At 39.2% G+C, this 10,128-nt stretch overlaps 1 pseudogene across 1 annotated transcript; it reads right to left on the minus strand.

Annotated features, from left to right (window-relative positions):
• Nucleotides 1–3,769: 3,769 nt before the first annotated feature.
• On the minus strand, nt 3,770–8,578 carry LOC148138422 (NACHT, LRR and PYD domains-containing protein 3-like; annotated as a pseudogene). Its single transcript, XR_015753999.1, has 2 exons — nt 8,518–8,578; nt 3,770–6,974 (listed from the first exon to the last, which is right to left on the minus strand). The product of XR_015753999.1 is annotated as an NACHT, LRR and PYD domains-containing protein 3-like (transcript).
• Nucleotides 8,579–10,128: the final 1,550 nt, after the last annotated feature.

Raw genomic sequence — 10,128 nt, forward strand, 5'->3', positions numbered from 1 at the left:
TTGGTGTACACCGCCCTACATGCTGGGAGGGTAACTGCTCCTGGGTTACAGATCAATGCCCTGGTTTGGTGTACACAGCCCGACATGCTGGGAGGGTAACTGCTCCTGGGTTACAGATGAATGGTGGGACTATCAAATGTTGAAAGATTGGAGTGACTGTGCTTGTACACATTTGAGTTTAGAAGGATAAGAGGTGATCTGACTGAGACGTATAAGATTATTAAAGGGTTGGACACTCTGGAGGCAGGATGTATCAGTGGATGGGTGAGTCCAGAACCAGAGGACACAGTTTAAAAATAAGGGGTAGGCCATTTAGAACAGAGTTGAGGAGAAACGTCTTCACCCAGAGAGTGGTGGATATATAGAATGCTCTGCCCCAGAAGGCAGTGAAGGCCAAGTCTCTGGGTCCTTTCAAGAAAGATATGGATAGAGCTCTTAAAGATAGTGGAATCAAGGGTTATGGGAATACGGCAGGAACAGGATATCGATTGTGGATGATCAGCCATATTCATAATGAATGGTGGTGCAGGCTCGAAGGGCCGAATAGCCTACTCCTGCACCTATTGTCTATTGAAAGAGATCAATCTAAGCCTGGTACAGTTGAGAAAAGAAGTGAGCCAAACAGTCAGGGCAGGCAGGGACAAAGCAGAGAACAAGGTAGGACTGATAAATTAAATTGCATTTATTTCAATGCAAAAACCCCAACAGGGAAGGCAGATGAATTCAGGACATAGTTAGGAACATGGGACTGGGACATCATAGCAATTACAGAAACGTGGCTCAGGGATGGACAGGACTGGCAGCTTAATGTTCCAGGATACAAATGCTACAAGAAGGACAGAAAGGGAGGCAAGAAATAAGGGGAAGTGGCGTTTTTTGATTAGGGATAGCATTACAGCTGTACTGAGGGAGGATATTCGTGGAAATATATCCAGGGACGTTATTTGGGTGGAACTGAGAAAGAAGAAAGGGATGATCATCTTTTTGGGATTGTATTATACACCCTCTAATAGTCAGCAGGAAATTGAGAAACAAATTTGTAAGCAGATCCCAGTTATAATAATAGGGTGTAAAAATAATAGGGTGAATATAGTCAGGGATTTTAACTTTCCAAACATAGACTGGGATGGCCATAGTGCTAAGGATTTAGATGGAGAGGAATTCCTTAAGTGTGTTACCTCAGATTACAATAGGATCGTGATCAGATGGGCCAATGGGCTGAGGACTGGTAGATGGAGTTTAATTTAGATAAATACGAGGTGCTGCATTTTGGGAAGCAAATCTTAGCAAGACTTATACACTTAATAGTAAGGTCCTAGGGAGTGTTACTGAACAAATAGATCTTGGAGTGCAGGTTCATAGCTCTTTGAAAATAGAGTCACAGATAGAGAGGATAGTGAAGGCAGCATTTGGTATGCTTTCCTTCATTGGTCAGAATATTGAGTACAGGAGTTGGGAGGTCATGTTGCAGCTGTACAGGACACTGGTTAGGCCACTTTTGGAATATTGTGTGCAATTCTGGTTCCCTTCCTATCAGAAAGATGTTGTGTAATTTGAAATGGTTGAGGAAAGATTTACAAGGATGTTGCTAGGATTGGAGGATTTGAGCTTTAGGAAGAGGTTGAATAGGATGGGGCTGTTTTTTCCTGGAGGGTCGGAGGCTGAGAGGTGACCTCAGAGTTTTATAAAGTCATGAGGAGCATGGAATGGAGAAATAGACAAAGTCTTTTCCCTGGGGTGGGGGAGTCCAGAATTAGAGGGCATAGGTTTAGGGTGAGAGGAGAAAGATATAAAAGAGACCTATGAGGTAACTTTTTCACACAGAGAAATGAGCTGGCAGAGGAAGTGGTGGAAGCTGGTATAACTGCCACATTTAAAAGGCATCTGGATGGGTATATGAATAGGAAGGGTTTGGAGGGACATGAGCCGGATGCTGGCAAATGGGACTAGATTGGGTTTGGATATCTGGTCAGCATGGACAGTTGGACTGAAAGGTCTGTTTTCATGCTGTACATCTCTATGACTCTATTTGCCATGTTGGATCAGAGAAAGTCACTGTCCTTCCTTCCAAATGTGGGGCATTCCTCCAGACGGATGAAACCAGACTGATTCAGCTGGCACCTTCAGACAAGGCTGTAGGGTCTGGTCAGTTCTGGTGGAAGAGAAGGGCCCTCTTCTCTACAACCCCATTCAGCAGGACATTCAGTTGCCTATCTGCAAAGCAGGATTCCAAATTCCTCTTATCTGCGATGTCTGGGTCAAACGTCAGGATCCGTGAAGGGCAGTTCTGGACTGACAAGATTGCCTGTGTGCACAAAAACCTTTTAAACATAAATCAGGATGTCAGTCCATTCGAGGATATGTGGGCAGTGGTGGGTGGTGAAAATCGGGCCAGCAACAGACGAGGTCAGGTTTGGGAGTTAAGGAGGCAAGATTGGGAGATAGCACAAGGAATTCACAAGGTCTCCAAGAAAGAAACCCTGTGCGAAACATGATCAAATTGACACTGATCCAAAAGAAAGCACGATTCAGCCAGTTAACTCTCTTCACACTCTAACATTAATCAAAAATTAAAAAGTCAGCTCTTACACACAGAAAGGCTGTAAAATAATTCAATTCACCTCTCCCTTGTCTACAACCTGTGATTTGATGCAGATGCAATACTATATTATAGCGTTAGATCCCAATATCAGGTGTTCCTACAGCCACCAATTGATTGTCTTTTTTACATTACGCCCCGTGTCCACTTTCACTATAACTGTTTGATATTAATACTATGACAGACACTCATAATATGTAACATTACCAATAACGCTATTCGTGGTGATGATGATGATAATGGTGATAATAAACAATGTCAGGCATCCAGTTATTGTTAACAGACTCTCACTCTGAGACTTACTTCAGTTTCTCTATTTTAGAGTCTGGATTTTTCAAAGCTGCACACAGTGACCTCACTCCAGAATCAGTCAGATTATCATCCCTCAGTCTAAACAAAGAGAGAAAGTGAAAAAAAGCATCTATATGGACTGAATTTTCACCAGAAGGCTGAAAAACAGGAGCTAGTTTTGGTTTTGTGTTCATATAAAAGCATTATCTTTTGAGTTTTCTGCATTTTTGAGTGTGGACTAAAATAGAAAAAGGAAGGCGTTACAACCAAGCATTTGGGGCAGAGATTGCTGCACTAAAAAAAAATCAAGTGACCAACACCCATTGTAAGTGGTATTTACACTGCTGCTTTGTTCAATCAGTGAGGCTCAGACAGGTTGGGCCCACGGGGTGTGTATGAAATTAAATTTGGCCTATTAAGTAGCTGATTGGTTTGTGGAGTTGTGATCAGGTGTGGATAACAATCACCACCTGTCTGCCAACAAATGTGCTCCTGGGGAGCTGAACTGCTTGTGGATATGAATTGCCAGAAGTCTTCAGACCTCTTGAAGAGGAGATAGTGTGTCTCTCTGCAGGAAAAAACTCTTGAAGCTTGAGGAAAGTCAGTTTATTTTTCATCACCACTTGCTGTAAGGTGTTGCTTTTAATCAATAAGTCAGAGATTTTACAACCTGTAAATCAGTTACTCAGTGCGTTCGACAAGTATGTGAACCTAAAGAGAGATTGAAAAACAGCAAGTCTTGGCCATTAAAAACATCATTTCAGTGAACTCAATGAAATGGGGCTATTGTATTATCTAACTTTTTTTTCCAATCCACTCATAACAGCATTTTTTAAAAAATCTGTGTGCTTGTCTGTATGTTTGTGTGTAAAGGAAGAGTTTTATCCCAGTGTTAGATCTTTATTTACTAAGCTTATACATCAACTGTTAATAGCTTCTCAAGTTTTATTTCTGGCGAGAATCTTGCAAAGTAAACTCATATCGAATTATTGGACACAAAAACACATTAATTAATGCCAATATCTTATCATTTAAGATATTTCATATTTTTAAACATTCTTTCCAATTTTTCACTTCCTGCTTCCTCATGTCTGTATACAAGTAAATTTGTGTTTGCATATGCATTTGTTGTGATCTAACCCTAGTCATCTTTTTGTATAAATTAAGCTTTTCGTTTTATTCCTCAAGAGTTTGAGAGTCATTTAAAAGTCAAACTTCACGAACATAGATTTTGGGGGAGATAGCATGGCCCAATTCTAAAAGGAAAATAAATAAGAAAATAAACTAAAATCACCATTGTTACAGACAGAAAAGAACGGTAAAAAGAATTCAACTCCCTCTTTCCATTCACGGTTATATTATTCCTCGGTAATCAGATTTAATGTCCAGAATCTCAGTGACTGGCCGTGCGAGTTTTGCAAAATTTCTCTCATTTTGGATGTTCATAATATGGGAATTAATGAGAATGGCACACTTTTTCATGAACTAAGTGAGAAAGCAGCATGTCCTTGTCCTTTTTAAACTGCACATCATTTTTAACCTCATACTGTATCGGGGTGAGTAATATCATGAAACCATATTAACTGCTGCTATAAAAATCCATTCCACTGAAATTTATGCAAAGAAGAAATTTATTTTGTTATTACATTATTGGAATATCGCTCTTCTCTTAATTTGTAGGGAAAGGGAGCTTCCCACTTCATTCACCATTCAAAAGGCTGCATATTTACTGCAGGTGCAGCTGTTGTTATACTTCAAGAGAATTTATTGGGAGTTCCCAACTCCCCACAGATGCTCACTTTTGGAAGGGGACTTTGAGAAACCTATTGTTAACTTAGAAAATTTGATCCTACCAATGTGCTGGACAATTAATGATTTGAAATCTTTAAAAAAATCATCTTATGCAATTATCTCAACTTAAAATACTTCCCACTGTTTGTGGGGAATGAATATCTAATTTCTGATGACACTTTGGTCATCTTCCCACATGATCAGTGCACCTTTAAAACTGTTGTTCTAAATTATTAGTATTTTTTTTAAACTTAACTTTTAACAGCATTGCTGTTTAAAATCATTGCAATCTCGAGATTCTAGTCTTATAAATAAATACCAAATGTTTCCTTTTTGTTTCACTTCCATGGTCGAGTTCTGCAAGAATCCATTAAGCTTACCAACAATTGGTCAGCAAAGGCAACATTCTTATTTTTCACCTCAACATGTCTGATATTCTAAAGTTTGTCTTACTTTACCTCAGTTGTTTGAACTGATAAAGGTGATTTCCTTGTTTCTTTTGCAACACAATAAGTGATTTATCAATAATGAAAGTACTGAACAAGCAGTTACTTCAAGACATGGCATTTGTGCAGAATGGATGCCAACCATTGGAGTCCATCACACCGTATATAGCATTTCCGTAGTGCCAGCTCTTTCATGGAATCACAGAACCCAATAACATGAGAGGGGACTGGACAGTCAAAAGGAGTCAGTTGCAATCCATCAAAGGCAAATGTTTCCACAAATCCCACTGTGACCTGAGCCAATGCTTCATTCTGAGATTCAAATAGGTACTGCAGCATCACCAGGAGGTTTCTTTTTCCAGTGTGATCCATCATACTTCCAGCCACTGTGACAAGGACTTTCTTCACCCACTCAATCACTCCACAGGTTGTTTGATGAAGAAATGGACCCAGAAACTTCTGCAGGGGGCATGCTGCCTGTGGGGAAGAAACACCAGCAATGAAATGAAGAAATATTTCAAATCTTCCATCATTCTTGGTGTGGGCTACATGGAGAAGCTTTAGGAGTTTTTCAGATGTGCAATCAGGAGTTGAGCGAGTGCAGTGATAAACTTTTAGATGATGAGATGTGGGAATGTGTAAACCCAACTGCAGACATAATCATCTCTCTCCAAAAGTTCCATCAGAAATCGAGACAGGAACTGGGAGGGTTGCAGATTGTGCTGGATCAAATCTCCTTCCTCAAACACAATCTTCTTCTCAGAGACTCCTGTGAAGGCCATCTCACCAAGCTTAAGTAACACACTGTGGGGGTCTCAATCTCTTGGCCATGGTTTTTCAGAATGTTGTAAATATAATAGGAATATGGTTGGGTGATGGTTTTAGGAACTTGCTGCTGTTTCCTGTCTCTTTGTGTGAAGAAGGGACCCCCAGTGACAGACTGAGGATCCAACAGTGCGAAAGGCTATAGCACACGGTGAACAGGATCTCGTCTGCCTCCACGTGTTTGAAAATAGCTTCGGTCACCGTCTGATCCTAAAAAAACCTGTTGAAATATTTCTTCCGCTCATTATCAACAAATCCCAGGATTTCAGCCGAGACACTGATCTCAGCCTTTTCCAATAAAAGCAATGCAGTGGGACAGCTGGTCACTAGCACTGAACATCCAGGGAGAAGCATGTGCTGGATTAAACTGGATTAAATTACACTATGTCAAATAATTCACAACAGCATTCAGGATCAGTGCACATGAACTGAGGTTCTGCATTTCTCCGATTGTCGGAAAAATCAATATGGTCCTTGAATTTATCCAAACTATAAATATGAACACCAAACTCTCTGGTTCTTCCACAGCTCTCCCAGAACATTCCCAAAGTATGGATACTGATCCAGTATCATATTCCTCAGGTTTATCCTACAGTTAATAGTATTTAAATCCGGAATTTAAAACTGAATATAAATTGAAATTCTGGGTATATTTTCTCAGTGGGCCAAGCATAAACAATCTTTTGCACCATTACTGTTTTACCAATCCCTGGGATTCCACTCACTGCTGCTGAACTCCTAGAGTTGGACTTTCTGTGAGAAAAACTGCTGTAGGATAATTGATCAGTTCGGATTTTTTCTAGTTTGTGACGGAGATGTTTCTCTCTCCACTTTTCATGGTCTCAGCCTCTTGACAGCAGCTCATGTTCTACAAGTATCCAATCTTAAATAATAAAAATAAGCGTTAGCTCAGGGTATCAATCAATCAGCTGGAAAACCTTCACCTTCTCCTTTATTCGGAGTGTTCACTCTCAGTGTTTCAGATTTGACCTGGAGCATCTCCTTATGTTTCTGCTGAACACCTTTGATTTAAACAGACAGAAAATGTTTCTCAAATGTTAGTTATATTAACAATAAAAAAAATCTTTTCACTAGACTGTGAAATGTTGCATTTAGTGCATAGATTCAATATAGGTATGTGAAGAAATTAAACCTCAGTTCATGAAAACATCACTTGAAAGTGAAGGACAGTTGAGAAAAAAAAATCAAATTCTTTTAGTTTTGGTAATTATTGAACCTTGAAATCTCTTCAAAAGGTGATAATTTGCTTCTATTGATTAACATATTATGTGATTTAAAAAGAATTATATTGCATTACAGTAATGTTCTAGTTTCCACGTAATAAACATGAAAGTGATATGGTTCAAAAAATTCTAACAGAAGTGGAAGATTACCTTTATCCAGGAAGACTGAACAGGCAAGGACTCTTATCACTCCAGGACAGATAAAGATGATGTTCATGTAATAAAGGTATTTCATATCATGAATATGATTGATGGACAGAGTAGGAGAGTGGAGCTAATTGGAGATATTAATTTGGAAATGAAGGTGGTCACTAATCAAGGAGGTAATACAGGTGAAATATCATTACCCCATAGAGATTTAGAATGTGGACCTGACTTTAAAAGGAATCGGTCAGATGAATACATGGATGAAAGCTGGCTAAACAAACAGTAGAGTTATGGGAATAGAGGTGAGAGAGGGTATGCGAAGAACAATTGAGCTGAATGGCCAGCTTCCATGGTACAGATCTAATGTCAGTTTGGGGAGGCAATGAACTAGTGATATGATTGCTAGACTATTAATCAAGAAACTCAGCTAATGTTCTGGGGACTTAGGTTCAAGTCCCGCCATGACAGATGGTGGAATTTGAATTCAATGAAGAACATGGAATTAAGGAGACTAATGACCACCATGAATCAATTGTCACTGGTTGAAAGAAAACTCATCTGGCTCACTAATGTCATTTAGGGAAGGAAACTGCCGTTCTTACCCAGTCTGGTCTGTATATGACTGCTGAATTACACCAATGTGGTTGATGCTTAACTACCCTTGAGATGGGCAATAATTGTTGGCCTAGCTAGAGATGCCCTCATGCCATGAGTGAATAAAGAAGTACTTCAATTCACATATTTTCACATTTCTGCTTTTTATTAGAAGGGCATAACCAAATATATCTGACTCAAAGTGTTGTTATTTTCAAATGCCAGGTACATAGGAATCGGCTTTTAAGTGTATCAGGATCCTGTCAGGTGTGTATAGGGTTTCACATGATATCAGGATCCTCTGTCTAAATTTCATACATAACAGTGACCAGCAGGTCACTTGATGAAATAATTCAACTCCCATACATTTACAGCATGCAGGACAAACTGTATGAATCCTAATTTGAATCTACATAAAATAGTTGAGATATGACGATGATCCAGTAAATTAGAACTGTGTTTTCAAGCTTCTGAACTTTAGATTATTAAATTTTGAAACCCAAATAAATGGCTAAAATCAAACATTTTGATTTACGCAACTGAAATAAAACAGTTTTAAGATTCACATACTGTTAATTACCTTTCAGGTGACTGGGTAAATCGGATAAACTTCAGATGATATCCATATAATGAATTGGATCAGAACCTGTGCAGATTATTTAGGTTTCAGTAATTCAGATCTGTGTAACACTACAGCAAAATATGAAATGCTCCAATCTGAAATTAAATAGTGTGAGACCTTACTGTATCATGTTTCCATATTTCTTTCAGTATTTTATCCAACTTTGGTAACCCACGGCGCATTTTTACAAAGGATTCCTACATCACACTTTGAGCCTGAGAATCTTTCACCATCACCAGATTCAGGAGAAGTTTGGAACAGTCGATCGGTTTCCCTTCTCCACAAGGTCAGTGATTTCCTGTAAAGAATAATCATTAATGGATTGAGTAGTGGAGTGAATGGGAAGGAAAATATCTCCTTCGAAATGGGATTCCGTTATTTTGAGCCTGGAAAGCAGTCACTGCACCATATCCTGATCTGTGGTGAATATGGGTGAGTACACTGTAAACATCTTCTCGAAAGACAGGATCCTAAATACGCCACTTTGCCCTTGAGCATGGTCTGTCAATCAGCTTTACCTCCCAGTTGTTTTCAGGACAGCAAGCAATTACTGGGACAGGTACTGATCCATTCTGATCAGGAGCAAAACAGTGAAGAACAGATGTGGTAGAATCAGCCCTTCCAGCCTAACTTGTTCATTCAAAATCATGGAACAGATCCACAAGATTTTTTTCTGAAACAGAATTTACTTGTTCACCTCATATCTTGTGTAAGGGCACACGTTGATTGTATAGGAGGACAGTTCAGCTCCATGACATCTGTGTAACAGTTTCTCAGTGTTATGTCCTGGGGCCAACTGTGTTCAACTAGGTGCAGCAAGCCCTTTGATGACAGCCTGGATTAGGTTGAAAAGTGGGAAGCAATGCTCATGGCACAGAATTTTTAACTGATCACTCACTGCAATAACGGACAACGTTACCGTCTTCCTTTCTCATTCAAGGGCATAACCATCTCTGGTTCATTCACTATCACGCTGAGCCTGATTCAAACTCAGTCACCAATGATAAATTGAAGGTAGGCAGATATGAGTAAGTGCACAGACTCAGAGGAAACATAGATATCCAGCAATACATGATTTTAAAATTGCTAAGAACGTGACTAACTGAATCTGTGTATGCTCGTGTTCTAGTTTGTAGAACTCAACATCACTTTTCCTGTGTTATCTGATGAGTGATGGAAGTTCAAGTTTGTGGCTGGTCTTATCTCTGCACGTGTACATCCTTGTGGGAAACAGAATGAATTTGATTGTTCAGTCAGTTCAGATGTACCAACTGCATTGCATCAACATCTTTACTTTAAACTCTGAGCAATGAGGTTTTTTTAAAAAAAGTTATTTTTGCAAAAAAATAAGAGATAAGGTTAAGCCATGGAGCTCCCCTAAAGGAATTCTGGCTGAAATCCAACTTGAACTTCTCAAACCATTACTTTAAATACACTAGCATGCATCAGAAAAGCTAGGATAGAAATTTAAAAATTAAACAAAAAGGATCAGTTCAGGTAGAAGAATTAGATACCAACAATAAATATTGGAAGAGGTGTCCTGATTTCTGCTGCAAAATGTTGATGATT

Source organism: Chiloscyllium plagiosum, unplaced genomic scaffold, assembly GCF_037043375.1.
Source record: "Chiloscyllium plagiosum isolate Xiang-an unplaced genomic scaffold, Cpla_swu_hap1 HiC_scaffold_40, whole genome shotgun sequence".
Lineage (NCBI taxonomy): Eukaryota > Metazoa > Chordata > Chondrichthyes > Orectolobiformes > Hemiscylliidae > Chiloscyllium > Chiloscyllium plagiosum.